This window comes from Ciconia boyciana, unplaced genomic scaffold (assembly GCF_034638445.1).
Source record: "Ciconia boyciana unplaced genomic scaffold, ASM3463844v1 HiC_scaffold_41, whole genome shotgun sequence".
Taxonomy (NCBI): domain Eukaryota; kingdom Metazoa; phylum Chordata; class Aves; order Ciconiiformes; family Ciconiidae; genus Ciconia; species Ciconia boyciana.
The window spans coordinates 93587-99586 of NW_027328409.1; positions in this window are offsets into that span (position 1 = coordinate 93587).

The following is a 6000-nucleotide window of genomic DNA, read 5'->3' on the forward strand; positions in this document are numbered from 1 at the left end:
GCTGTGCTGTGCTGTGCTGTGCCAGGCCAGGCCAGGCCAGGCTGTGCTGTGCTGTGCTGTGCTGTGCTGTGCTGTGCTGTGCTGTGCTGTGCTGTGCTGTGCTGTGCTGTGCTGTGCTGTGCTGTGCTGTGCTGTGCTGTGCTGTGCTGTGCTGTGCTGTGCTGTGCTGTGCTGTGCTGTGCTGTGCTGTGCTGTGCTGTGCTGTGCTGTGCTGTGCTGTGCTGTGCTGTGCTGTGCTGTGCTGTGCTGTGCTGTGCTGTGCTGTGCTGTGCTGTGCTGTGCTGTGCTGTGCTGTGCTGTGCTGTGCTGTGCTGTGCTGTGCTGTGCTGTGCTGTGCTGTGCTGTGCTGTGCTGTGCTGTGCTGTGCTGTGCTGTGCTGTGCTGTGCTGTGCTGTGCTGTGCTGTGCTGTGCTGTGCTGTGCTGTGCTGTGCTGTGCTGTGCTGTGCTGTGCTGTGCTGTGCTGTGCTGTGCTGTGCTGTGCTGTGCTGTGCCAGGCCAGGCCAGCTGTGCTGTGCTGTGCTGTGCTGTGCTGTGCTGTGCTGTGCTGTGCTGTGCTGTGCTGTGCTGTGCCAGGCCAGGCCAGGCTGTGCTGTGCTGTGCCAGGCCAGGCTGTGCTGTGCTGTGCTGTGCTGTGCTGTGCTGTGCTGTGCTGTGCTGTGCTGTGCCAGGCCAGGCCAGGTTGTGCTGTGCTGTGCTGTGCTGTGCTGTGCTGTGCTGTGCTGTGCTGTGCTGTGCTGTGCTGTGCTGTGCTGTGCTGTGCTGTGCTGTGCTGTGCTGTGCTGTGCTGTGCTGTGCTGTGCTGTGCTGTGCTGTGCTGTGCTGTGCTGTGCTGTGCTGTGCTGTGCTGTGCTGTGCTGTGCTGTGCTGTGCTGTGCTGTGCTGTGCTGTGCTGTGCTGTGCTGTGCTGTGCTGTGCTGTGCTGTGCTGTGCTGTGCTGTGCTGTGCTGTGCTGTGCTGTGCTGTGCTGTGCTGTGCTGTGCTGTGCTGTGCTGTGCTGTGCTGTGCTGTGCTGTGCTGTGCTGTGCTGTGCTGTGCTGTGCTGTGCTGTGCTGTGCTGTGCTGTGCTGTGCTGTGCTGTGCTGTGCTGTGCTGTGCTGTGCTGTGCTGTGCTGTGCTGTGCTGTGCTGTGCTGTGCTGTGCTGTGCTGTGCTGTGCTGTGCTGTGCTGTGCTGTGCTGTGCTGTGCTGTGCTGTGCTGTGCTGTGCTGTGCTGTGCTGTGCTGTGCTGTGCTGTGCTGTGCTGTGCTGTGCTGTGCTGTGCTGTGCTGTGCTGTGCTGTGCTGTGCTGTGCTGTGCTGTGCTGTGCTGTGCTGTGCTGTGCTGTGCTGTGCTGTGCTGTGCCAGGCTGTGCTGTGCTGTGCTGTGCTGTGCTGTGCTGTGCTGTGCTGTGCTGTGCTGTGCTGTGCTGTGCCAGGCTGTGCTGTGCTGTGCTGTGCTGTGCTGTGCTGTGCTGTGCTGTGCCAGGCCAGGCCAGGCCAGGCCAGGCTGTGCTGTGCTGTGCTGTGCCAGGCCAGGCCAGGCCAGGCTGTGCTGTGCTGTGCCAGGCCAGGCCAGGCCAGGCTGTGCTGTGCTGTGCTGTGCTGTGCCAGGCCAGGCCAGGCCAGGCCAGGCCAGGCTGTGCTGTGCCAGGCCAGGCCTGTGCTGTGCTGTGCTGTGCTGTGCTGTGCTGTGCTGTGCTGTGCTGTGCTGTGCTGTGCTGTGCTGTGCTGTGCTGTGCTGTGCTGTGCTGTGCTGTGCTGTGCTGTGCTGTGCTGTGCTGTGCTGTGCTGTGCTGTGCTGTGCTGTGCTGTGCTGTGCTGTGCTGTGCTGTGCTGTGCTGTGCTGTGCTGTGCTGTGCTGTGCTGTGCTGTGCTGTGCTGTGCTGTGCTGTGCTGTGCTGTGCTGTGCTGTGCTGTGCTGTGCTGTGCTGTGCTGTGCTGTGCTGTGCTGTGCTGTGCTGTGCTGTGCTGTGCTGTGCTGTGCTGTGCTGTGCTGTGCTGTGCTGTGCTGTGCTGTGCTGTGCTGTGCTGTGCTGTGCTGTGCTGTGCTGTGCTGTGCTGTGCTGTGCTGTGCTGTGCTGTGCTGTGCTGTGCTGTGCTGTGCTGTGCTGTGCTGTGCTGTGCTGTGCTGTGCTGTGCTGTGCTGTGCTGTGCTGTGCTGTGCTGTGCTGTGCTGTGCTGTGCTGTGCTGTGCCAGCTGTGCTGTGCTGTGCTGTGCTGTGCTGTGCTGTGCTGTGCTGTGCTGTGCTGTGCTGTGCTGTGCTGTGCTGTGCTGTGCTGTGCTGTGCTGTGCTGTGCTGTGCTGTGCTGTGCTGTGCTGTGCTGTGCTGTGCTGTGCTGTGCTGTGCTGTGCTGTGCTGTGCTGTGCTGTGCTGTGCTGTGCTGTGCTGTGCTGTGCTGTGCTGTGCTGTGCTGTGCTGTGCTGTGCTGTGCTGTGCTGTGCTGTGCTGTGCTGTGCTGTGCTGTGCCAGGCCAGGCTGTGCTGTGCTGTGCTGTGCTGTGTGCCAGGCTGTGCTGTGCTGTGCCAGGCTGTGCTGTGCTGTGCTGTGCTGTGCCAGGCCAGGCCAGGCCAGTGCCAGGCCAGGCTGTGCTGTGCCAGGCCAGGCCAGGCCAGGCCAGGCCAGGCTGTGCCAGGCCAGGCCAGTGCCAGGCCAGTGCTGTGCTGTGCCAGGCCAGCTGTGCTGTGCCAGGCCAGGCCAGTGCTGTGCTGTGCTGTGCTGTGCTGTGCCAGGCCAGGCCAGGCCAGGCCAGGCCAGGCCAGGCCAGGCCAGGCCAGGCCAGGCCAGCTGTGCCAGGCCAGGCCTGTGCTGTGCTGTGCTGTGCCAGGCCAGTGCTGTGCTGTGCTGTGCTGTGCTGTGCTGTGCTGTGCTGTGCTGTGCTGTGCTGTGCTGTGCCAGGCCAGGCTGTGCTGTGCTGTGCTGTGCTGTGCTGTGCTGTGCTGTGCTGTGCTGTGCTGTGCTGTGCTGTGCTGTGCTGTGCTGTGCTGTGCTGTGCTGTGCTGTGCTGTGCTGTGCTGTGCTGTGCTGTGCTGTGCTGTGCTGTGCTGTGCTGTGCTGTGCTGTGCCAGTGCTGTGCTGTGCTGTGCTGTGCTGTGCTGTGCTGTGCTGTGCTGTGCTGTGCTGTGCTGTGCTGTGCTGTGCTGTGCTGTGCTGTGCTGTGCTGTGCTGTGCTGTGCTGTGCTGTGCTGTGCTGTGCTGTGCTGTGCTGTGCTGTGCTGTGCTGTGCTGTGCTGTGCTGTGCTGTGCTGTGCTGTGCTGTGCTGTGCTGTGCTGTGCTGTGCTGTGCTGTGCTGTGCTGTGCTGTGCTGTGCTGTGCTGTGCTGTGCTGTGCTGTGCTGTGCTGTGCTGTGCTGTGCTGTGCCAGCTGTGCTGTGCTGTGCTGTGCTGTGCTGTGCTGTGCTGTGCTGTGCTGTGCTGTGCTGTGCTGTGCTGTGCTGTGCTGTGCTGTGCTGTGCTGTGCTGTGCTGTGCTGTGCTGTGCTGTGCTGTGCTGTGCTGTGCTGTGCTGTGCTGTGCTGTGCTGTGCTGTGCTGTGCTGTGCTGTGCTGTGCCAGGCTGTGCTGTGCTGTGCTGTGCTGTGCTGTGTCAGGCCTGTGCTGTGCTGTGCTGTGCTGTGCTGTGCCAGGCCAGGCCAGGCTGTGCTGTGCTGTGCCAGGTGCTGTGCTGTGCTGTGCTGTGCTGTGCTGTGCTGTGCTGTGTCAGGCCAGGCCAGGCTGTGCTGTGCTGTGCTGTGCTGTGCTGTGCTGTGCTGTGCTGTGCTGTGCCAGGCCAGGCCAGGCTGTGCTGTGCTGTGCTGTGCTGTGCTGTGCCAGGCCAGGCTGTGCTGTGCCAGGCCAGTGCTGTGCTGTGCTGTGCTGTGCTGTGCTGTGCTGTGCTGTGCTGTGCTGTGCTGTGCTGTGCCAGGCTGTGCCAGCTGTGCTGTGCTGTGCTGTGCTGTGCTGTGCTGTGCCAGGGCTGTGCTGTGCTGTGCTGTGCTGTGCTGTGCTGTGCTGTGCTGTGCTGTGCTGTGCTGTGCTGTGCTGTGCTGTGCTGTGCTGTGCTGTGCTGTGCTGTGCTGTGCTGTGCTGTGCTGTGCTGTGCTGTGCTGTGCTGTGCTGTGCTGTGCTGTGCTGTGCTGTGCTGTGCTGTGCTGTGCTGTGCTGTGCTGTGCTGTGCTGTGCTGTGCTGTGCTGTGCTGTGCTGTGCTGTGCTGTGCTGTGCTGTGCTGTGCTGTGCTGTGCTGTGCTGTGCTGTGCTGTGCTGTGCTGTGCTGTGCTGTGCTGTGCTGTGCTGTGCTGTGCTGTGCTGTGCTGTGCTGTGCTGTGCTGTGCTGTGCTGTGCTGTGCTGCCAGCTGTGCTGTGCTGTGCTGTGCTGTGCTGTGCTGTGCTGTGCTGTGCTGTGCTGTGCTGTGCTGTGCTGTGCTGTGCTGTGCTGTGCTGTGTCAGGCTGTGCTGTGCTGTGCTGTGCTGTGCTGTGCTGTGCTGTGCTGTGCTGTGCCAGGCCAGTGCTGTGCTGTGCTGTGCTGTGCTGTGCTGTGCTGTGCTGTGCTGTGCTGTGCTGTGCTGTGTGCCAGTGCTGTGCTGTGCTGTGCTGTGCTGTGCTGTGCTGTGTCAGTGCTGTGCTGTGCTGTGCTGTGCTGTGCTGTGCTGTGCTGTGCTGTGCCAGGCTGTGCTGTGCTGTGCTGTGCCAGTTGTGCTGTGCCAGGCTGTGCCAGGCCAGGCTGTGCCAGGCTGTGCTGTGCTGTGCTGTGCCAGGCCAGGCCAGGCCAGGCCAGGCCAGGCCAGGCTGTGCTGTGCTGTGCCAGGCCAGGCTGTGCTGTGCCAGGCCAGGCCAGGCCAGGCCAGGCCAGGCCAGGCCAGGCCAGGCCAGGCCAGGCCAGGCCAGGCCAGGCCAGGCCAGGCTGTGCTGTGCTGTGCCAGGCCAGGCCAGGCCAGGCCAGGCTGTGCTGTGCCAGTGCTGTGCTGTGCTGTGCTGTGCTGTGCTGTGCTGTGCTGTGCTGTGCTGTGCTGTGCTGTGCTGTGCTGTGCTGTGCTGTGCTGTGCTGTGCTGTGCTGTGCTGTGCTGTGCTGTGCTGTGCTGTGCTGTGCTGTGCTGTGCTGTGCTGTGCTGTGCTGTGCCAGCTGTGCTGTGCTGTGCTGTGCTGTGCTGTGCTGTGCTGTGCTGTGCTGTGCTGTGCTGTGCTGTGCTGTGCTGTGCTGTGCTGTGCTGTGCTGTGCTGTGCTGTGCTGTGCTGTGCTGTGCTGTGCTGTGCTGTGCTGTGCTGTGCTGTGCTGTGCCAGGCAGTGCTGTGCTGTGCTGTGCTGTGCTGTGCTGTGCTGTGCTGTGCTGTGCTGTGCTGTGCTGTGCTGTGCTGTGCTGGTGCTGTGCTGTGCTGTGCTGTGCTGTGCTGTGCTGTGCTGTGCTGTGCTGTGCTGTGCTGTGCTGTGCTGTGCTGTGCTGTGCTGTGCCTGTGCTGTGCTGTGCTGTGCTGTGCTGTGCTGTGCTGTGCTGTGCTGTGCTGTGCTGTGCTGTGCTGGTGCTGTGCTGTGCTGTGCTGTGCTGTGCTGTGCTGTGCTGTGCTGTGCTGTGCTGTGCTGTGCTGTGCTGTGTCAGGTTGTGCTGTGCTGTGCTGTGCTGTGCTGTGCTGTGCTGTGCTGTGCTGTGCTGTGCTGTGCTGTGCTGTGCTGTGCTGTGCTGTGCCAGGTTGTGCTGTGCTGTGCTGTGCTGTGGCCAGGCCAGGCCAGCTGGTGCTGTGCTGTGCTGTGCTGTGCTGTGCTGTGCTGTGCCAGGCCAGGCTGTGCTGTGCTGTGCTGTGCTGTGCTGTGCTGTGCTGTACAGCTGTGCTGTGCTGTGCTGTGCTGTGCTGTGCTGTGCCAGGCTGTGCTGGTGCAGTGCCAGGCCAGGCGTGCCAGGCCAGGCCAGGCCAGGCCTGTGCTGTGCCAGGCCAGGCCAGCGGCCAGGCCAGGCTGTGCTGTGTGCCAGGCCAGGAGGTTGTGTCCTGTGCTGTGCTGTGTCAGTGCCAGGCTGTGCTGTGCCAGGTTGTCAGGTTGTGTCAGGGTTGTGTC